Source organism: Ambystoma mexicanum, chromosome 11 (assembly GCF_040938575.1).
Source record: "Ambystoma mexicanum isolate Mex_15411 chromosome 11, UKY_AmexF1_1, whole genome shotgun sequence".
NCBI classification, from domain to species: domain Eukaryota; kingdom Metazoa; phylum Chordata; class Amphibia; order Caudata; family Ambystomatidae; genus Ambystoma; species Ambystoma mexicanum.
Genome location: NC_090934.1, coordinates 1,385,907,275 through 1,385,931,792, shown reverse-complemented (window position 1 = coordinate 1,385,931,792; position 24,518 = coordinate 1,385,907,275).

Sequence of the window (24,518 nt, the reverse complement as noted above, 5' to 3'; positions counted from 1 at the left end):
TACCGGTAAACCCTTACCGCCTTACTACGAGGTCCCTTTGCAGGTTGGTACATTAACGCCTACTTTTAGCAGGCGTTAAAAAACAAACCCGCAAAGGGACCGGGGTGCTAATTAGCGCCTTCCCCTTTCCCATTATGCCCTATGGGGCAAAAATGGGAATGGGGAAGGGCAATGGAAGAAGAAGGAATTACCGCCTTCCCAACCTTGGAATAGGGCAGTAATTCCCCTTTCCTCCAAGGCGGTACCAGTAAATTACCGGCATGAACCATGGCGCTAATAGCGCCATGGTTTACCGCCTACCGTGTAATGAGGCCCCATGTCTTTGTCTTATTCAATAGTTTTTCTCACCTAGTTTCCTATAATAAAATCCTTTATTGTCCTCTCTTGAATCAGGGTTACTGAGGCCTAGATCAGAGAGGATGGAACCAAAATATCGAATAAAAGCTTCTAGGACTTCTTCTTCCCCATTTATCATCCCCTTGGGATACCGCATCTCTCCTTTGGACGCTCTTCCCGCAGTTCCCAAGGACCCCCTGCCCAGGTGATTCTCCCTCGCTTGTCAGCCCCCCAGGTTTGGGATCCAAGAGCGATGACCCTCCCCTGGCCAACTGAACAGTGGATCCCTGGGGACTACTTGTGAGAACGCCCTCAGGTTTCCCACATAATCTTCCCACAGAACACCAGCTACCCACATAGGGTTACTTTGTTTGTGAATTTGAGGTTTCTTATTTTCCTTTTCCTTAGGTTCTTCTTTGGATTGGGCATAGAGGATATTTACACTAGATAATTTTACTATCGTTTTATGACCTACCCATTTTAATCAAAACTTTTTAATGTTGGTAAACCCAGGAGATCTACCCTGTTTAAGAGACAATATCTAGTGAGATATCCAGAACCTTGACAAGAAAAACCTTTCCGGTTTAAGGGGGGGAGATATGGATAGAGAGAATGGTACTTCTCTATCTGCAGTACCTATCGCCGGTGTAATTGTCCCGGTTCTTCCTAGGGTGACCAATTCTTGATAATTGGTTGCCATTTGTAAAGCCACAGGACATGGTTCATTAAAGCGGTTGTTTCCCCCCATGAGTAACATGATTCCTCAGCATCTAGTGATGCTGGACATGAAGAGAGACTCTCATTCCCTCTCCTCATAGTGTATAACTCGTGGCCTCTACCTTCAGACTCAGATAGTTCTGATCTCAGTGGGTCTTTAAAGGATATTCCTAGGGAGGAAGACTAGGGAGGAAGACATTTGTTTTTCTTCATTCAAAGGGAAATCTGCTATGGTTTTTCTTTCTCTATGTATTTCTGTAGCTCGAAGGAAAAGGATACTGGTATCAGAAGGCTTGATTCCCCCTTTTCTCTCTGGGACCAACCCCGGCTCAGAATGTTATATGGGCCCTGTGATAGACGACATGGGATATAAAAATGTCTCACATGAGGAGTAAGGATCATGTCCTCTATGTGATCCTCTGAGTCTTCGTGGAAGGCTGCAATATATTCATCTTCTTCCAGTCGCATTTCAGGCTCATAAGCAAGTCTTTAGAATCAGTGGGATCGATAGGGACTCCTATTATCCTACGAGATCTATGGATAATTCACTGGTGAGAGGTCTCAATAGAGAAGAACAAGTTACTTACCAACTGGTAACGTTATTTAGACTGGATGTTCCTCCAACGTATTCCTCATCTTAGATGTATTCCATCCAGCTTTAGCTGCTTCGGAAATGTTTTCTCGGCAGAGGGCAAAGTGCGTCGATGTCGTTGAGTGGAGGTCCTGTGGAGGCCTCAGTCGAGGGTGACATCATCGGGTATACAAGTAGCACACGCGGCACCCTTTGGCCTCAGTACTGTTTTTCCTCCTCTTGCTCTGTTTTATAGATAGTGTAGGTAGCCAGGTGTCAGCCTTGCGAGAGTTGAAGTGGCAATAACCCGGAAAATCTATAGAGGGGTAGGATGGGAGGGCGATGAGGAATACGTTGGAGGAACATCCAGTCGAAAGAACGTTACCAGTTGGTAAGTAACTTTTTCTTCGAATGGATTGTGTCTTCCAACGTATTCCTCATCTTAGATAGACTCCCAAAGCAGTGTAGAAAGCTCTCTGGAGGAGGGAGTCAATTTTTCATATTATTATATGGCCAAATATAGCACTTCTTTACCAAGTGCAAGCTCTTTAGACTTGGAAGCATCCAGACAGAAAAAGTGTGCAGCGATGACCAAGTTGCTATGCATCTGGTGGAATGGGCCCTTAAGCCTTCTGGTGGGTCTTTGCCCGCCAATCTGTAGCATTCTGAAATGCAAAGCACAATCCAACGTGATATGGTTTGTTTTGACACCGATTGACCCAATTTCCTTCCGGTGTAGCCAATGAAAAGTTGATTATCCACTCTATGCTTGGAAAGCCTAGAAATGTAAAAGCTTAGAGCCCTCCTCGGATCCAGCCTGTGCAATCTTTCCGCCTCCTTACTGGGATGAGGTGGAGGGTAGAACACGGGCAGAATAATTTTCTGATTTAAATGGAAATCAGACACAACTTTAGGGTTTAACCCTCAATACCACTATGTCCATGTGGAACACAGTTTAGGGTGACCCAGAAGACAGTGCCTGCAATTCGCTCACTCGTCTTGCAGATGTTAAAGCAACCAGGAAAGCTGTTTTCAATGTTAATAATCTTAATGGACAAGTGTGCAAGGGTTCAAATGGGGCACACATTAAAATCTTTAACACCAGATTAAGGTCCCAAACTGGGACTTGGAAAGGGTATGGAGGGAACACATTGGTGAGTCCCTTTAAGAATTGTATTATCAAAGGAATTTTAAAGTAGGAACATTCTTCTGAAGAGCGCTTGAAAATGGAAAGCGCTGCAAGATAACCTTTAATGGTCCCAACATTTAGGCCTCTATGTGCTAGGGACAGGAGAAAGGACAACACTTTCGGGATAGGACATAGAAAAGGATCAACATTCTTTTCTTTGCACCAATTGCAAAACCTTTTCCAACGGCAATGGTATAGAGATTTTATTGCTGGCCTTCTTGCCGAAAGCAACCCCTCCATGACGTCATCTGGAAGGTCCCAAACCTAGTATCTCAGCCTTTCAGATACCAAGCATGAAGGTTCAGAGTCTTGACCTCTGGATGGAGAACCTGGCCCTCCATTTGTGAGAGAAGGTCCTCTCTCTGAGGAAGACGTAAAGGAGGGCAGATGGATATGTCTAGAAGGTCCGGGTACCACGTTCTCCTGGCCCAATCCAGGGCAATTAGGATCATGCGGTGTCTGAACTGTCTCAATCTCCTGATGACCTGAGGAATGACAGGACTCAGAGGGGACGCGTATAGTAGTGGGAAGTTCCACTCCACCACAAACGCATCCCCAAAGGGTGAAGATCTCCTGAAGGACTTCCTGAGCCAGTTCCCACTCGTGGGACACCATGCTCTGCCTGCTCAGAGTGTCCGCCGTCATATTCTCCTCCTCGGCCAGATGAACTGCTGTTAAGGAGATTCCTTCTTGAATTGCCCAATAGCAGAGCCGCATTGCCTCTCTGCACAGAGGTAGTGACCCTACACCTCCTCTTTTGTTCAGATAATGCATGGCCACTGTGTTGTCTGTCATTATCAGGACATTTTTTCCTCGGATAGATGGCAGAAAATCCTTCAGCGCTAGTCTGATTGCTCTCAGCTCTAAAAGGTTGATGTGTAGTTTGGACTCTGATGGAGACCGACGACCGCTGATAGTCAGATCGTTGGCATGAGCTCCCCACCCCATAAGTGAAGCATCCATCACTACTGTAATCTCTGGCCATGTTTGCCAAAAATGTTCTCCTTTTAGGATGTTCTCTGTGCAAGTCCACCACCGAAGATCCTGCTGAACCTTGTTCGGAATCTGAAGGAGATCCGTCATTTGACCTGAGAACTGGGACCATTGAGTCTTTAGAGCCATTGAAGGGATGTCACCCTGAGGTGTGCCTCTGGCACTAGGAAAATGCAGGATGCCATGAGTCCGAGCAACCTTAAGAAGTCGTAGGCCTGGAGATTTTGGCCATTTTTGGAATTTTGAAACCATCTGAAGAATGTCTTGAGCCCTCAACTTGGGAGGCAAGCTCTTTCCCAAGGATGTGTCTAATACAGCCCCTATGTACTGTAGCTGTTGGGAAGGTGTCATTTGTGACTTCTTGAAATTGAGGGAGAAGCCCAGTCTGTGGAGGAAGTGGCAGGTGACTTTCAGATGATCCAGGGTTTGTTCGCCAGAACGTGCCCTGATCAACCAATCGTCCAGGTAGGGGTAGACGTGAATCCCCCATCTCCTGAGGTGCACTGCCACCACTACCATTAACTTGGTGAAGATCCTTGGGGCAGAAGTCAACCCGAATGGCAGGACTCGAAACTGATGTGTGAGTCGCCAACTACGAACATCAGGTATTTTCTGTGCTTGAGATGAATTGTCACATGAAAATAAGCCTCCTGGAGGTCCAATGAACACCAACCAATCATGAAGCTGAAGGGCCTGAAGGATCTGAGAAAGAGTGACCGTCTTGAACTTGTCCTTCCTGAGGAACTTGTTCAAGCTTCTTAAATCCAAGATGGGTCTCAGTCGTTCGTCCTTTTTGGGAATCAATAAAATAGGGGGAGTACCTTCCCTTGTTCCTTTCCGCTACAGGTACTGTTTCTATAGCACCTTTCTTCAGCAGAGTTATGACTTCCTGCTGTAGGAGCGGATCTGGAAACTTCAAAGAGTGTCTCCCTGGTGGATTGCTTTGAGGTTGCATTAGAAAAGGAAGGGAGTAACCTTGGACTATTATTTCTAGAGCCCAAACATCTGAAGTAATGGCCCCACCATTCTTGCAGATGCTGTGAGAGCCTGCCTCCCACAGGCGTCTTATGTTGCAAGTCCTCAAAGTGGTTTTGTGGTGGTTGCTGCAGCCACTGATGGTAAAGAGGCTGCAGCGGGGGCTGGCTTTGCACTTTTTCCTCATCCACCACGAGTGGCTTTTTTCTGGCCTCTTTGATTGGCCATTCCTCTCGCCTTTCCATATGAGGAGTAATAACGATAGGATCGTCCCCTCCAAGATTTTCCTGATGCACGAAAAGGCTGAGGTTGCCTAATAGCAGCTCCTAATGATTTGGCAGCCGCTTTTGAGGTCTGCAACCTCTCAAGGCTCTCGTCAGCCTTGTTGCCAAAAAGGTGAGACCCCGTTAAAGGGTATGTTCAAAGGACGGTTTTGCACGTCCGGTGCAAAACCTGAGTTTCGCATCCACGCAAATCTATGCATTAGCGTACTAGTGGCCATGGACCTGCTCACACTATCTGCAGTGTCCAACCCAGACTGAAGGTATTCCTGCATGGCCTCCTTTCCATCTCTAACAATGGCTAGGAATCCTTCACTTTCATCCCCTTCTGGTATGTGCTCCGCCACCATTGCAATGCACTCCTACAGAGTGTACGAAAATGTTGCCAAGGCACATGTGGAGTTGGCCAATTTTAACGCCATACTCCCAGCTGAAAATACCTTGTGCGCCCAACCATCCACACGCTTGTCGTCTCTATCCGGAGGGATGGAAGGGTATGCCACCTTATTTGAAGATGTGGCTGTCTGGACCACCAGACTCTCGGGAGTAGGGTGTGTTGACAGTTAGCCAGGGTCGCCACTGGAAGGGCGGAATTTTGAAGTGAGGGACTTATTCACCGGAGGAATGGAGTCCGGGGTCTCCCAATTTTTGGCCACCCTATTTTGTAAGGCTACATGGAAGGGTAAAATCAGATCTTCAGTGGGACCATAATCCAATATATCGATCAAATCATCTTGGATGAACTGAGTTGGTGGTCTAGCCCATCCTACATATTCAACCACCTTTTGTCATTAATTGCCTGTATGAGGGATTGGCATGTTCCCCTGTTTCTGGCTTTTCAGGTGAAGTATCAATTCCACTTGCATTATGCAAGGTTTCCAGCAGATCCCTCATCCTGCTTTCCTCAGAAATCAGGCATTCATGGACATTTGGGGTGCCATATTCCAGTCCAAAAGGAACATCCTCCTCCTCAGACCTCTCCTGTTCTTCAAAAATTGAAGTTAAGGATTTGAAATATTCTTTCCTCGGAAGAGGTTTGAAAACCTTTTCTGGGAGAGGTGTATCAGTGGAGCCTGAAGACTTTACAGCCTTTGCAGCCTTTTCTTTTGCTGTTATTTTGCCAGCTTCTGGCTGAATTGGAGCTTTTAGGACATTTGGCGCCAAGGGCTTCGGGGTGTGTTGGGTTCTGCAGGGCGTTGGTGACCTCGAACGGTCGACTCGACTCGAGCAGTCTTTTTCGCTGGGCGTCCTGGAGGGTTCCCGATCCTTTCTCCTTCGATCACCCGGGCTCGAGGGTACGCGAGTGTCAGAACGGTAACGCTCCCGGCCGGCTTCCGAAGAAGGCGCGGACCGAGGCTTAGCCTTTTCAAACACCTCCATCATTTTTATTCTAAATGCTTCCCATTCTTCAGAGAATGTTTTGTGGGGAATTTCATTCTTTTGAGGGATTTGTCCGAGGACGAGGTGGAAGGGGACCGGTGACGTCTTTTGTTGGACTTTTTCGTCAAAGACAAAGAGTGGTGTGAACCACTTCGGGACCTAGACCGATGCTTTTGCCTTTCTCGTCGAGGAGATTTCTCCTCACGGGTCCTCGACTCAATGCTAGAGGCTTTTCGGTCAGGTTTTTGACCTACCTGCAGTTTTCCCTTCCTCTCTCGCAAGGCCTTCCCCGTCATTGCCTGACACTTCGTACAGGCCTCCATGTCGTGGCCTTCACCGAGGCACCGCAGACATTCTCGGTGCAGGTACATGATGGACATTTTCGAACCGCAGGATTTACATTTTTTGAACCCCGAACGCGGGGTAGTTGGGGTTGACGACAAGGACATTATTGAATATCTTCTTCAGTAACTGCATCACAAAACTACTCGAGGCGCACTGAGTCTCTGAAGCAACACGTACTGTGGAAAAACAGAACTCAGGCCAACGCGCGTGCTACTTGTATACCCAATGATGTCACACTTGACGGAGACCTCCGAGGGACCTCGACTCGATGACATCGATGCACGGCATCCTCTGCCGAGAATTATTTTTCTGAAGCAGCTAAAGCTGGATGGAATGCATCTAAGATGAGGAATACGTTGGAGGACACAATCCATTTGAAAGCCTACTTTAGGGTCTAATGTTTATATTTTACGCATGATACGTGGGTAATTGATTACATGATCGTATTTATTAACTAGTTCCTTGTTAGATACGGTGATATAGGTGAGCGCGCACTGTGAGAGTTTTTTCGGTCCATCTTTACTACATCTTTGATGTGCCTTAATAGGAATTCGAGTTTTACAGGGCAACTGTGACCTAATATACTTTACTATATATGGTGATAAAAGTGAGCATGCACCTATGGATTCTCATTAAAATTAGAGTATACCTTTTTGCGTATTTTGATTTTAGGCGCACTTTGACTTGCTTCTGCATCCATGCATATAGATTTTGCATCGTGATTGTCAACCACAGCCTATCATTATCTTAACGTGGCTGTTATTACTTTACTGCATCAACCTATTTATAAGGTAGGATCTGTTGGTTTTATTATGTATCGGTCATCAGGATATTACTGATCTCTTGATCCTCATGGCAATTTTTGTCCATGTTGCAGGTGACTGGCATTTTAGCCTGAACTACTAGTTCAAGCAATACACCACTTAATGTCACTTTAGAAACTAATCATCCTGTCAAGGTATGTTTCCCTATGGCTATCCTCACACACCATTTTTCTTTGCCATCTGATCCCTGATTGCATGGTTTCAACTGACATTTCAACTGACATAGTGAATCAATTATTTTGCAGATTTTACGATTTGGATCTTTCTGAATAGGGTAAGCCCAATGTATAGAAGTGTACATTATCTGTATGGTACACTATCTCTTAGTGCCAAACTTCCCATAGTCTCTATTCACCACAGCTATACATTTGATATAGAAGAGAGCATGCTTTACATTATTCACAAATATGCATTTAGTTGCACTATAAGGTGTTCTAATCTAAAGATAGTCCTAAGGATTCCACATCCCAATGGCATGTCTATCCTTTTTAACACGTGTTCCAATCATTTTACTTAGATACAGACGATGGATGTTTGTAATATTGACACATAATGTTTATCTTGCCAATTTCGGTTTTTTTTCTGTTCTTTTTTGTTTCCCTTTGGAGCACACTTTTGATTCAACCACCCATCTCCGTCCTGAAATGCGGTATGTTTGGGTGCCTTGCACATATTTATTTTTCTTGTTTGTACCATTTTTGTCATATAACATGCATTGTGTTAATATGTGAATATCTGTGGTATTTGTTTTATTATTATAATTTGATCCCAATACTACAATGTAATTCTATTGTAAACAGCCTTGAAAACGACCAGGAGGTTGAAACACGTGTCGACTGTACCATTGCACCAACTTGTGGAATAAACCACATTCATTACAGACTTTATAGAACTGTGTCATACCACGTTTTGTCTATATTTTTCGATCACCAATCAGAGCCAGAGGGCCCGCCCCAATCTTCAATCCTTTCATTAGCAGGTCTCTATAGGTCTGGGTATGTATTGAGGTGTGTGTCTAAGGTGGAAATATTCTCCCTCTCCTGATTCCCCTAAAAGTATTTTAAAGAGGGTTCCCGCTCTGCCCATAAAGGGTCTGACAGGTTAATAATAAGGAGTGGAGACCTTAAAGCTGGTGTATCTGGTTTTGGAGACACTCCTTCCTCATTTTCCTGAGTCTCATAAGTTCCTCTTCTAGGTTCTTGGGATCGAACTCCATAACATGACCCCATTCCCTGCAAAATAGGCAACGTTCTGGGTGTCCAGTCAACTGGTCGAAAAAAAACTGGTCGACAGCAATTTGGTCGACGCAATTTGGTCGAAAACCAAATGGTCGAATTTATTTTTCGGGTTTTTGTTTAGTAAAAAAAGGGGTTTTTAGAGAAAAAAAGGGGGTTTGGGGGGAGACCCCCCCAAAAAAATGAAAAAAAGGGTTAAAATAAAAAAAACAAAAAAATCGACCATTTGGTTTTCGATCAAATTGGTTCGACCATTTGTCTGGTCGACCAATTTTTTTCGACCAAATGTCTGGCAACCAACGTTCTGTATCAGAGGATTCTAACTCCTCTGTGGAAGCAATAAAACATATAGAGTGATCTTCTCCTGTCCTGCTTCCTTAGAGGCTCAGATGTTAGGTTGTCCTGCAGAATCTTTTGCTCTAACTGCGTTATTACAGAGAGGGGTTCTAGTGAGAGAGTCATAAACTCAGATGATACTTTGAGTCCTCTCGAAGAGGTTTTTCTTGGACTGGTATTTCTTTCTTTTCCATTAGGTGGTGAGAAAGTTTTTCCAGGGCGTTGTACTCCCCTAGTTCTCCCTTGTTCTCTTCAGTGGATGGCTACCATGGCGTCTCACGTTCTAAGTTTCCTAATTTTTGGAGTTTGGTCCACTACTCTCACACCTGACTAGATCTTCCTTTTTGGGTGTGTCATTGAGAGATGATTCTGGGGAAGATGATTCCTGTTCTTTAAGCTCAAGAGGGCAGTAATCTGGAGGGAATCTTAACTCTTTCCCTGAAGGATCTGGGACCTCTAAGGAAATGGGCAGGTAGTCAGGTGGCCCCCTTTTGTTGGAAAGATATGTTATTTCCGATGCCCTATCCCTCTTAGGGTGAGATACCTGTTCCCCCTTTCCGCTGAATAGGTCAGGATGGTCATCCTGGGAGAGATCAAGTGTCTTTGGGATTTTGATGGTGGTTAGCAGTTCCCACATGCTTTCACAGATCAAGTCACCCACTATCTCTCCCCTGCTGATTTTCACTGCGGCAGAAGAGAAATTGAGTAAAATAAATTTCAATTCATTCCCACAAGAGAGAAGGAGTAGCATCTTTCAGGCTAGGTGAACTGCTGATGCGGAGACACCTTATGTTGCCCAGCACCAGAGCTGCATTGCATCTCTGCACACTGGTAGTGACCCTACACCTCCTCTCTTGTTGAGGTAGTACATGGCCACTGTGTTGCCCGTCATTGTCAGGACATTATTTCCTCGTACAGAGGGCAGAAAGGCCTTCAGCGCTAGTTTGATGACCCTCAGCTTCAAAAAGTTGATGTGTAGGTAGGACTTCGATTGAGACCAATGAACGATGATTGTCAGATTGTTGGTATCGGCTCCCCACCCCGTGAGTGAGGCATCCTAGACTACTGTTATCTCCGGACATGGTTGCTAAAAGGGTTTCTATCTTCAGAATGTTGTCCTCAGATGCCGACAACATAAGATCCTGTGAGGCTCTGCTCAGAACCTGAAGAAGGTCTGACATCCTGCCTGAGAGTTGTGACCATTGAGTCCTGAGAGCCCACTGGAGAAATCTCAGGCAAGCCTCTGGCACCAGAAAAAAACAGGATGCCATGAGGCTGAGCAACCTCAGAAAGTCGAAGGCTGGAAGACGCTGGGCATTATGGAATTTGGTGACCATCTGCAGAATGTGTTGAGCCCTCACCTCAGGTGGCATGGCTTTCCCCGAGATTGCATCCAGGACTGCTCCGATAAACCAGAGTCTTTGTGATGGTATTATGTGGGACTTCTTGAAGTTGAGGGAGAAGCCTACTCTGTGGAGGGAGTGGCAGGTGATACTGAATCGTCCAGGCAGGGGTAGTCATGAATCCCCCCTCTCCTGATACTCGCTGCCACCACAGCCATTTACTTGGGGAAAAACCTTGGGGCGGAAGTCACCCCGAATGGCAAAACTCGAAATTGATAATGAGAACCGCCAACCGCAAACCTCTGTACCTTCTGTGCTTGTGATGCATAGGCATATGAAAGTAAGCATCTGGAAGGTGCAAAGATACCATCCATTCTTGGAATTTGAGGGCCTGAAGGATCTGAGAAAGGGTAACCATCTTTAGGTTACGTAAATCTAAGATAGGTCTCAATCCTCCGACCTTCTTGGGGATTAGAAAATACGGGGAGTACCAACCCTTGTTCCTCTCTTCTTACAGGTCGGTACATGTAAACAGGTTCTATAGCACCTTTCTCTAGCAGGGTCAAAATGTCCTGCACAAGGAGCGGATTTGGAATTTTGAAAGAGTTATTCCGCGGTGGATAATCCTGAGACCTTTGTAGAAAAGGAAGGCAGTAACCATGGGCTACCGTTTCCACTCTCCCTCATGCACGACAAGGGAAACCTTTTTGGCCTCTGTGACAGGCCTGTGCTTTCCCTCTTCCAGCTGTGAAGTAGAATTGAAAGGACTTACCCCATCAAGACGATGTACTGGGGTAAGAATGCTTTGGCTGTCTGATTGCAGCACTGAGAGACTTAGCCATCACTTTAGAGGTCTGCAGCTTTTCCAGACTTTCATCAGCCTTGCTGCCAAACAGCCCTGAGCCATCAAAAGGCATATTGAGAAGCCTAGATTGTACATCTGATGCAAATCCAGACTTTCTCAACCACGCAAAGCTGTGCAGCAAGGTACTCGTTGGCATGGATCTGCTAACACTATCTGCAGTATCCAGACCTGACTGAAGGCATTCACACATTGCCTCCTTAACACACTTGATGATAGCCAGAAATCGGTCTCTTTCTTCCCCTTTGGGAATGTGGTCAGCTGCCATTGCTACGAAGAAATCCCACAGGGTGAATGTAAACTTTGGCAAGGCACAAAGCCATACTCCCAGCAGTAAAGATCTTTCGTGCCCAAGCGTCCACCTGCTTGTCATCCCTGTCCGGAGGAATAGTAGGGTATGCAGATTGTTTGGTGGATGTGTTTGCTTAAACTACTAAACTTTCCGGAGTTGGATGTTTAGTTAAATATTCTGGGTCACTGCTGGATGGTTTGTATTTTCTAGAGATGTGCTTGTTAACTGCCAAAGCAGTCTCTGGAGATTCCCAATTTGCTGTACCTCTTTTCTGGAGAGCCACATGCAAAGGTTAAATTAGATCTCTCTGCGGACACTCATCTAATATGTCAGTCAAATCATCCTGATCAAATGGCAGAGCAGGTCTGCTTGACCCCAAGAATCCCACTACCTTGATCATTAGCTGTCTATATGAAGCATCAGCATGGTCAGAAGGGTCTGGCTTTCCAAATTCTAATTCGGGTGATGTATCCACCCCACTGGCTGTTTGTAGCTTCTCGTACAAATCTTTCATTCTAGAAATGAATGCTTCTGGTAGGTTTGGGGTACCAAATTGCAAGCCAAAAGGTGGAGTGTTATCATCTGAAGGCTCATGGACTTCATATATTGATGCTGAGGCCTTTAAAAAAATCCCTTTTTTGGCAAAGGTTTATATGTATTTTCCTGCATCGGTGGGGGCTTTGACAGCTTCAATAAAGTTATTGATAATGATTTCAGAGTATCTTTCAACTGTGTCGTCGATGATTTCGACACTGGCATCGAAGTCCCCGACATCGAAGGCGTCAATTCAATTACAGTCGAAGTTGCCGACTTTTTCTTCTTCGAAGAAAACTTCGAAGGACTCGAGTCTTGGCTTGTCGAAGCCCTGAACCATTTTTCGTCAGACCGAGGCTTTGATGGCTCTCAATGCTTATGTCTCGGACTCAAAGGTTCCCTTTGTTGTCTTTATACAGAGCAACACGGGCATGGTCTTTCACCTTCTCTTTCGAGGGGGTCGGGCCGCCTTCTTCAACACTTTAATCATTTTTCTCCAAAGCCCATCCCACTTAGTCAGGCAGTCAGATTTGGTCAGGCATATGATTCTCTCTGGAGAGGAATCACTTGAGGTCGAAGGAGATCTGTGCTGTCTTTTCTTTGTCTTTTTTAAAGAAGCCAAAGAATGATGCAATCGACTCCTCGATCGAGATCATTTGGATTTTTTCCTACGAGGAGATTCTCTCGACTCGTCGGATTTTCTCTTCTTCGAAAAACTCGTAGGTGACTTTGAGGGGTCCTACCTACGGCTAGTTTACCTTTATGCTCCCGTAGAGCATAATGCCTGACAGGAATTACACTCCGAAGTGCGATGTTCAGTGCCGAGACACCACAGACAGATCCAGTGGGGGTTGGTAAGCGAACATTTTGCCCCACAGTCTTGACATGTCTTGAAACCTGTCTTAGGCATCGATGGAGCCAACGATGAAGACATTGCCATAATGAAATTTGTTCAGTGAAGAACCAAAGCGCAACATAATTCTTCGAAGCAAATGCTCAGAAAAACAGAACTGAAGCCAACAGGCGCGGTACACGCTACTTATACTGATGACAATGTTGAATGGAGGCCCTCGAGGGACATCGAGTCGACGTTATCGATGCACAGTGCCCTTTATCGAGAATTATTTTTTGCAAAGCAGTTGAAGATGGAAAGACTATTATTCAAAAGATGAGGAATACGTGGGAGGACAGAATCCATTCACAATAATGGTTCAAGAAAAAGGAAGTGTAAACCACAGCTATTTTCAGGTAATCTTACCAATAGGTGTAGATCTGCCAGTGCAAGATAGTTCAATTCAAAAGGGGAGCCCTTGGAACCTTCCACACAGGTCTCTTGCAGGAAATCAACAAAGCACACAATGGCCCTCATTACGACCCTGGCGGAAATCGAAAAACGATGGCGGAAATGCAATACCGCCATCGAATAGCGCTCGGTGCGACTATGACCCGTCACCGCAAAGTACGAAGCCATTAGCGACACCGTAGTGAACGCCAACGCTAACTGCACCAAGCACGCGCGCGCGCGCCATGCCAAACCGCAAACACCACCATGGTGCAACGGTACGCCAATTCCGACCCTAGCGGACATGTACCTAACGCCATCAGGCATGGCGTAATGTACCATTCCGCCATGGCGAGAAGTACGGCATCGCGAATCAACCGTAAACGGCCCCACTGAGTGCCTGTACACCGCTCCCTGCCCACAAAGTACAACTCCCCGTAGGTGCAATGAAGCCACAATGCAACCATTGAAATATACAAGTCACCCATGCATGCCAACGAACAAAAGAAACACAACAGGGGCCAATGGGAGCTGCAGGGCACAGATGGCACGAATACAGAAGCCATCCCAATGGACATGACCACAGTCCCCCACCAAGAAACGCACGCAAACACAGGCACCTGTGACCAGCCATATTCCGAAAATCACATCATTCCACCAGTCCACCTGGCTGACCGGCATCTGTCACACAAAACCCAATCCCCCGCCCCTGAGCATGACAACATTCAAACTGTCATATTGCCAGCCCCCATCCCTGACCTCACTGGGCTTCGTAGGCAAACGCGCCCAGTACAGTACCACGCAACTAAACCCCGAAGCCGGAACCCGATGCAGATCTCCTCACAATACATCGCCCCCCAAATTGGCATATGCCACATCACTTGCAAAGAAAACGCTACACGGGCCAAATCCGAATAGAAATTTAATGCACATCAAAATCACCAAGCCCATACAGCCATCAGGCCATGAACTCCAAAACACCAATCACCATTGTGGGCTGCTTCCGCAAGAAATGACCAGCCACTACCTGTGTGTCGCCCTGTTCCCCCATGGTACACAGAGCCACAATCACGTACGAAAAGGCAACATGGAAGCGCACAGAACCGCATGCCCGTCCCAATGGGGAGGCACTAGTCCAGCTGAAAGGCCGAAATGTTGCTCCGAGCCACCAGTACTGCATAAGGGCATGTGGCCCATTGGCGATCGTCCCATAAGATCGTAATGCTGCTCCACTGATTAACACGAAGCAGCAGGTGTCGGGAGTAAAACCCATCTGCAGGAGTGGCATACAGATGGCAGTGGCAAAAGGGGAGGAGATACCTGTCAACCAAAAGAAAAGAAAAAGAACAGAATGGCCATCAGAACTACATTCCAACTACTCACTTCAATGATCACACGAAATCCACAGCCATATGCATGCTAGCCCAACCAAAAGGATCATCACCACCCCAAAACCACTTGCGACTCATAGCCATCTATATCGAGGTGCAAACACCATCACAAACGAGTGTACCTGTGCATGCGTCTGTCAAAACAGATTCCATCAGATGGGAATGTTAACGTGCATGGACACAAGTGTCTGAGGGCGCCTCGAGACAGGGAGGGCTCAACAAGGCCAGATGGACGATGGTCCCACAATGGCAGCCCTGCATCACATAGCGTAGGGGAGGCGGATAGATCCCAAGAAGCCCTGTACATGGCAAACTCTGCATCAAATCACCTGCCCATGCATCCATCCATCATTCCCTCATCCCGGGATCAAAATGCCTGAATAATTACTCACATAACATTAGAAACATCCATTGAGTCCGTGCGTTATGCAGCCTGCTAAATCCACAGTGCCCCAGCCCGTAATTCCAGTGTTGTGAAGTAACATGTTTTTGGGAACGGACGGCCTCATCGCCCACGTAGCTATTGCGCATCCCAAACTATTCATATCAATCATTGCTCCCTCGCCATGGGCCCTGTCTCAAGGACATAGAACAATAGAACGTTACATTTGCAGTCAGACCTGTGGGCATTTCCTCGCCGCTAGCTGGAAACCGAAAGCGCCGCCCCTCGAATTCCTCATTTGCAACATCACGTCGAAAAGGCATCTGTGGCCGTTTGAAATCACTAATTATTCCATCGAGTGCGGCTGTGTGTGAAAATGGCAACTGCCTTCACCCACGAATGGGACGCCCCGCCCGTCGTTGAACCTCGGTGCAGTGATGCATGAGGGTCCACCGTTACTCGAGTACTACGTTCCACTGACCCCTCACAAGTCAGTTCGCGACTGCACAGATAGTAAGTGAAACAATGGGACCACAGCAGAATGAACATATCAAACAATCTTACACGGCCATCGGGTACAAATACATGGTTGCAATAGCAAGATACAATTCCCCGATTTGCAGCGTTGTGCGCGGGACGTGCTCGGCCAAAGGGGAGAGCAGTTTGCACAGGTGGAATCAATCACCACAGGTGGAGGCCATACAGCCTGAAAACACATAAATTGCACAGCCAGTCTCCTCCCACAACCACACCGAAATGCTACCGGCAGGACTCGCGATGTTGGCCCTGGGGGACCTGATAGCACTGCAAGCGCTCCGACTCCAAGAAGAAGACGAACACCAACTACAACCAGCCGCACGGAGGAGACGCAGGAGGAGGAGGAGGGCAAGGCAGGGCCAGCAAGGGCCGCCAGCACAGCCACTACCACCACGCAGGCAGCCCGCAATCCCACGCCTCCGAGCACATCCGTTCAACCTCACTGATGAGCAGATCCACACCCTCTACCGTCTGGACCGGGACACCATAGCCGCCATTGTGGACATGACACAGGCTGACCTTGTCAGCATGATAGATAGCCCAACCGCCATCCCACCCCTACTGAAGGTGGTGTCTGTACTCCACTTCCTGGCCACAGGCACCTACCAGCACACAGTCGGACAGTTGCATGGCATTTCTCAGCCACTGTTCTCACGGACACTATTGCAAGTGCTCGATGCCCTCCTGAAGCACGCAGACGACTACATCTCTCTACCACGCTCGGAGCAGGACATAACCAACACAAAAGTGGGATTCCATGCACTTGCCGGCATACCGGGTTGCATTGGTGCCATCGACTGCACCCATGTGGAATTGGTCGTCCCACATGCCATGGAGGCCCAGTACCGCAACCGAAAACAATTTCATTCCCTGAATGTACAGATGGTGTGTGACTCCAACAGGATCATTACACATTGTTGTGCCCGATTCCCTGGATCAACCCATGATTCGATGGTCTTGAGGAACTCTACAATACCATGCTACATGGAGCGACACGCAGGGAACAGATCCTGGCTACTCGGTGAGTCTCATTACATGCATGATGATGTGGGGTATGTGAATTGGCATTGACCTGCCAGGAAGGGGGGCGGGGTGTGCGTACGTATCAATGGCATTCCACATCATACGTTTCTCGTCCACATACAGGTGATGCTGGATATCCACTGAAGAGATGGCTCCTCACACCAGTCCGGAACCCACGGGACCAGCATGACGAGGACTACAACCATGCCCACTCACGTACCCGTGTAGTCATTGAACAGGCATTCGGCCTACTGAAGACCCGTTTCCGCTGCCTCAGCAGGTCTGGCGGGGCACTCCTGTACCGCCATGAGAAGGTTGCAAAGATGGTGATGGCATGTGTCATGCTCCACAAAATGTGCGTACGTAGAAATGTGCCCATGCCCCCTGACGCAGAACTGCAAGCACCTGATGATGGTCATGATGAGGGTGGGGATGTGGCAGCACCTCATGGAGTCTGCGAGGCACCGGAGGCCCGTGACATTCGTCAGCATCTCATTGATGTATGCTTCTAGCACTCACGCCTGGTGGCTGATACATGGACACGGGACTCGTGGCACTGCGTGTGTCTGGGACATGCACAATATGGACTGTACGCCTATGATGGCCTAGTACACAGAGATCAATGTCCACACTTCTCATTGGTTGATCGTGCACTTTTTATGGCATATGTGATATCATGTTAAACACCCTATCGACCCGCCACCCAAGTGAGCCCAACACACCCCCTCCACCCTCCTACCTCCCCCCCGAACACCAGTGTCCAAAGATGCTCATTGTAAGTGGGCTGTCGCTATTGCATGCCCCCTCTGCGGGTATCAGGGGCACCCCTGCCTGTGGAGCGCAGGTTCCTCCCAGATCTACGTTGGGGGCTGCCCTGGACGGAACTTGCAACGGATGATGTGTCTGCCTGCTCACGTCCATGCATGTCCCTGAGGGTTTGCGAGAGCTCAGTGAGCACACGGCGCACTGCGGCAAGTTCGGCACATACGTCTTTGGACGTCGCATGCAGTTCCCCCCTCAGGCTCTCGGTGCTTCTCTCAATTTGTGCCCTTAGCGTCTCTGTACCTCTCGCCATTTCTGCCCTAAGTGTCTCAGTTGATGTTTCTATGTCTGCCTTAGTGCCCCCACATTCATCGGCATGGTCCTTGAGGAGTGTGGCCAGTTGCTGCTGTTGTTCGATCAACTGGTCGAGGGACTGTTGCCTCTGCTGGGCCATGGCCATTTGCGGGGGTGTCACAGAGGGGCTGTTGTCCTCATGTTGCCTTGCCACAGGGCTTGTGGGGGATGGCCAGTCGTCGTCTGGTGGGTGCCCCTGCGTGGTATCCTCATGTTGTACGGGATGGAACAGACAGGGGGATTGGGACAGGTCATGGATGGATCTGACTTCGGCATCCCCGTTTTCTGTGTCCGAGCATGCTGCCATCAATGGGGTGTCACCTATGGTGCTGCTGCCACCAGAGGCAGTGCCTTCTGTGGCATCCATTGGGGGGACCTGTGGTGGTGGTGTTGTGGGCATGCTGGCTGCTGGGGTGCCTGTTGATGTTCCCTCCTCTGTGCTGCCACCTGATTTGTGCTGCTGCCGTGTCTTGATGCGTGCAGCTGAGGTGGAGGGTCTCTGGCCGTTGGTCTTGGCCCTCTTTGCAGGTGTGCTGGTAGGGGTGTCCTGTAGCTCGTCGTTTGGATCGGACCCTGTGGTGGAGTAAAGGAGGGCGAGGGTTATTGATGGGTCTGTGGGAATTGGAATGGCATTGTATCACATGCATTGGGGTGGTACCTGAGGGTGATTTGGGTCGGGGCCTTGTAGGTGCTTTGATTTGTGTGTGGAGTGAGGGTGCAGTTGTCTGGCAGCCTGCAGTTAGGGTGTGCCTGCTGCACGTGTAGTGCGTGTATTAGGGGTTTTTAATTATTTATGTATTTATTGTGGGTTTTAACGTGCGCTTGCAGGCCGATGTGTGTGGACGTTCTCCTGGACATGTGTTTCTGTTGCACTATGTGGACGCATGGTACTTCACATGGATGGACTGTGTGGATTTGGCATTGTTTTATCTGGCCCACCTACCTGAATCTTCGGATGTCTGCACTCCTTTCTCCATCCCTCCGACTCCCTCTATGCTCTCCATTCCGATGGTGGAGGCACAGATTTCTTCCCAGGGGGTCAACTTGATGGGTGATTCAGGACCTCCCCCGGTGGCTGTGGCAATGTTGCGGTTGGCAGAGAGTATGCTGCGGACGCGTATCCGCAGGTCGTCCCATCGCTTGCGGCATTGCTGTGGGGTGCGGGGTGCGGTCCCCACCGCACTTACCCGCTGTGCCACCAGAGCCCATATGGCCTTCTTGTTTGCAAGTGCCGTCCTGGTCATTTGCGTGCAGAAGACGACGGCAGCATTCTCCTGGAGGGACTCTGTTAGCACGGTGAGTTCCTCACGGGAGAAGTGGACCTGCCGCTTGCAGTCGCACGCTTTCTTCGCTACTTTTCCCATTTTTCTTGGTTTCGCTAGGGTGGTTGACGGGTTGGGGTGTGTTTCAGGGTAGTGATTTTAGTGGTTGTGTGGTTTTAGTGTATTTATGGGTGTACGCCGGGATGTTTCCCGTTCCGGGCCCATGTTTTAACTTCCGTTTCCGTATATTTCCGGCCACCGTACTTTCCGGTAGGCGCACACTGCGGTGACCGCTAAGAGGGGTGGCGGTATTGCACCTAGGGCGCCGTACGGCGGCGGTGTGGGCCGTTTTAGGGTCATTTCCGCCATTGCGGACTTTGCACTTCCGCCATGCCGTGGTGCTCGTGCCCGATGGGTCGGAATGGGCCGCACTTTGCTCCTTCGTGCAATGGCGGAAACGCTATTTACGCTGTGGCGCTCCGGTCAGTCGCTTTCCGCCAGGGTCGTAATGAGGGCCAATGTCTCTGGGTCTCTTGGGGCTCCCTTCCCCAAGCTCGGACTCCTCTGGTTCCAAACAAAAATACACAGTTCTTTTCAGGCCTCTCAGGGTTCGCTTTCCCCAAGTCAAGGCATTTTTTACAAAGTTCAATAATGTCTCTTGCACAATTCTTGTGAGGCCTCTCAAGGTTCCCTTCCCCAAGCCTAGACCCCTTTCGACTTCAAACAAAGTTCAACTGGTTAGGATGTACCTTTCATTGTATAGTTCTTACATGGCGATAGTATCAGAGACTTTTGAAAATGCTGGGCACTTTGCTTCTCCCAGGCATGAACACTCTGACCTCTAACCCCTCTCCTTACATTCTGTACCTTTCTTCTGTCACATTTTCCCTTATGTGCCTCTTTCACTCTGTTCTTTTCCACTTCACTGTGCCTCCTTCATGCCTTCTTTTCTATTCTGCACACTTGCACCCCCTTTTTATCTTGTCGTACCTCTTACACACTTCTCTTGTCTTCATCATGCCCCTGGAACACTCTGTTCCTTTGGCTGTGCACCCTTGCACCTTCTTTTCACTTTGTTGTGCTGCTTGCACTTTCCCTTTTCAACCTTCGGGTCACTCGTACCCTCTTTTCGCTTTCTCTCGCGTTTACACTTTTCCAGTCTGGTGGGTCACTTGCACCCTCTTTTCTGTTTTGGGTCACTCGCACCCTCTATTTTTTCTCTGACATTCCTTAAAGTTCACTTTCCTCTTATCTCTCTTTAATTCAGCACCGCTTGCGCATCTTTCTTCAAGTTTTCTTTCTTGCTTTTCACTCTCTTTACTTTCTCTCTCCCTTTCGGCTTTCTTTACCTTTGTGCCGCTTGTAAATCCCTTCTGTCTTCACTCCTTGCTCCCGAGTTTCTCCCTTCACTGTCATGAAACTCACTGGGTAGCGCAGCGCTGGCAAGCAATCGCCTCGGGATACACTGGGTCATGGTCAGGGTCTCACCACCTGCTGGTGTAAACAGTCAATTGGAGTCAGGTGTGCACAGTTGGACTAGAGTGCCTGACCTTGCCTGACTATTAGTGGAACAACATAGTAGTAGGTTGTAGTAGGCCCTGTATTGCTTCCCAATGCTTTTCCTATGGGTAATCTTAGTTGTATCTTCCGCCTCTCAGTGTTTGCTGGAAATGGGGAGGGGGAGATGAAAGGTGACTGTAGATTAGATGTATTTAGTAAAACAGTAGCTGACTGGCAGGGGATATAGGAAAATCCTCTAGCCTTGGTTTTAATTAAAGGGATAGCTTTCCCTCTTGGTTGGTCACTCTGTAACGCTGACCTACTGACAAATAAGCGTGAGACGGTGAGACGAGAGTATTCTCTGTGCTCTAGGGAAGGTGAATGCATATTTCCCTTACGATCTTGCCTTTGTCTTATTGTGTCTTTTTTCTCACCTAGATTCCTATTATAAAATCCTTTCCTGTCCTCTTTTGGATCGGGGTTACTGAGGCCTGGATCAGGGAAGATGGAACCAACATATCCCATAAATGCTTCCAGGACTTCTTCCCCATTTTTCATCCCGTTGGGATACCACGTCTCACTTTTGGACGCTCTCCCCGCAGTTCCCAAGGACCCCTTGCCCAGATGATCTTTTCTCGCTTGTCCGCCCCCAGGTTTGGGATCCAAGAGCGATGGCCCTCCTCTGGCCACCTGAGCAGTGGATCCCCGGGGACTACTTGTGAGAACGCCCTCATGTTTCTCACAGTCCCCACCAACAATCTCCTTTATGCATGAAGTCATAAACAGAGTGCTTTGTAACAGAAAAGGCAAAGGGGTGAAAACATGTAATACTTAGTCTCACCCATCTTCCCGTCTGTTGTGGATCAAAAGGTCTCTGTGGTCAGTGGAGCTCTCTGTGGTTCCTTATTAAAGCAGCAGGTCTCGCTTGAAGCAGCAGCAAGACCAGACTTTCTGTTTCCATCAATCCATATACTCGTACCTTCTGAATGAATTTTCCCTGCAGGGATAACTACTGTAACATGCAGTCGCATTCATGACATTTTGCTGTCAATCGAAACTGAAGGTGGGAGCTGGCATCAGGTGGAGACAGTGAATATGAAAGGGTGTTGGGGGTTTCCTGTCTCCTTTGTTAGCCTCTACAGCCAGGTCCAATGTGGGCCTGTTTGAATTCAACTCTGATTAGCATGCAAAGCTGCTACCAGCAACATAGCTAAACAAAAGGACAGAGCAGATCTGTGGAGGCTTTGTTAGTTAATTAAGCTGGCCATGGCAGGGGGAAGATTTGGCTCTCCCCCTTCTGAGATGACATGGTGTAATCCTGGCTGTCATATCCCAACTAAATATGACAGGGGGTACTGCGCCTGTAGGCTGTGTCCACTCAGAATACACAGGTGTATGTGTATGTCGTGTGGTGAGCATAGGAAAATGTGTCTGCATTAGCCCGACACATTATCCGGAGATTGATCTACCATCATTTTATTTCATTTAAAAATTTTAAAAAACCCAGGTGAGTGCACACTCACCGTGCAGATGGTCGAATTCCTCACAGGTAGAATGTGTCACTAATCGTTTTCCGGGGTAACGTTGGTCCAGGGGCGACTATCGGTTTCTAAACCATCAATCATCCCCAGACCTCTAATACACCAAAACTGGATCTGAACAGATTGGAATAACAAGCAAATTAGAAACCTTGTTGTATAATTTTGGTAACATGGACGGAACAGCAGGCTTATCTCCGAAATGTCATGGATCGCTGGTTAGTTGCAACACAGTGAAAAATACAATTATTACCCGCCGATTAAAGAGACTGTCCAGTCAAGGTTGTATCAAAAATATCTACTTTATTTATATCACAACAGACAGTTCTAGCAACACTACAAAATGCAACCTACCCTCTAAAGGAATGCAGAGGACAGACAGTTTCAAAGAAGGAAAAGGGATGCACTCTGGATACTGACAGGAGGGTAGTCGGTATGGTTTGTAACCACAACAGTTTAAGGTTTCTTGGCTTCAGCACAAAGGGAGCAATGGGTCTTAAAATGTCTTTACGGCCCTTCTGGGAAGGACCAGAGGAACAGAACCACAACGTACCTTGTGCTGTAGGTGTTCTTGATGCTCGAAAAGGTTGAGTCGGCTTCAGGGAGCTTTGCAGGATTATGTGACAGAGCTCAAGGCAGGAATCAGCTGCGGGTATCAGGCAGCAAGACAATTCGGCGAGCAAAGCTGGACAAATGGCTGCAGGCTGTCCGGCACGGTGGCTCGGGCTCAGGAATTGTTGTCTCAGTACTGGTCAGCGGTTTTGAAGCAATGGTTGCGACGTCTTGGATGTCTTTAAGCAACTGTAACTTGACACTGGTCAGTGTTGCAGTCTGTTGCAGCTCAAGGAACGCAACTGGCTCGAAAATGTTCTTTAAGGCTGAATTCGGTAGATGCTCGTTGAAACACTCCTCCCAGCTTCTTCAATGGACTTGTGTCATCGTTAAGGTGGACGGCCCAAAGCTGAGGAGTGCGTTGCAGGAAGCTGCCTTGTCCTTGGTTGTAAATTCAGAGACCTTCTGGCGCTTCCTACTTAGGAAGCAGCTGCAGAGCCTAGCAGAGCACACTGTGTGCTAGCTGGGTACCAGTTCTGGAGTGGCCAGAGGGTCGCCTGAGTTCTTTATCTCCCTATGTTCCCTGGGAGATGTTTAGGGGAGGGATCTTGCTTCCCCCTTTGGAGGTCCTGGCCTTCCTTCACTGGCGGGAGATGTAAGGAAGACTTTACCTTCAGCCAGGGTCCAATCTTGCTACTTCTTGCGAAGTCTTCAGATGATCTGCCAAAAGAGCGGCTCAGCCCTCTTTTAAAGCTAAATAGGCCACAGTGATTGGTGTAGGCTACGCCTTTCCTTAATGAACCAATACTGGGGTCCATACCAACAATCTCTTGTATTCATGAGGTCTTAACCAGAGTGCTTTGCAACAGGAAAGATAAAGGGGTGAAAACATGTAATACTTAGTCCCACCCATCTTCCTGCCTGTTGTTGATCAAAGAGTCTCTCTGGTTAATGGATTTCTCTATGGTTCCTGTTTAAAGCGGCAGGTGCCCCTTGAAGCTGAGGCGAGACCAGACTCTCTGACGCCTGCAAACCACATTCTCTTACCTGATGAATGGGGTCCCCCTACCAGGGAGGTTTACTGTAAACACGCAGTCCCAGACATGACAGTTCACTGTCAATGACACTGAGGGTAGGAGCTGGCTTCAGATTGACACAGTTACATATGAAAGGTTGTTGGGGTTTCCTATCTCCTTTATTAGCCTCTGCACCCAGGTCCCATGTAGGCTGGTTTGAAGTGCACTATGTTAGTATTGTAATTAATGCCACCAGCTACAGGGCTGAACAAAAGAGCAGGGAGCCTTTGTTAGTTAATCAGGATGGCTATGGCAGCGGGACGCCAGTGCTCCCCCTTCCCGAAGATGACATAGTGTACTTCTGGCTATCACATTGCAACTAAATATGACAGGGCAGACTGTACCAGTAGGCTGTGTCCACCCAGAGCACATGGCTCAATGCGTTTGTTGTGGTGTGAGCATATGAAAATGTGTGTGGATTTGCCCCACACATATACCTGAGGTTGGTCTACCATCATTCCATTTAATTAAAAATTTCAAAAAAGCCCAGGTGAGCACACACCTGTGTGCGGATGGTCGAATTCCTCACAGAATGCATTAGCTTTCTAAGTCCCTGTTAACTCTCCCAGATGGGAGCTTGAGAGTGAAAGAAGTAACAGAAAAGTAGTGGAATGTTTTTCTCATAGAACACAAACTTTGCTATAAG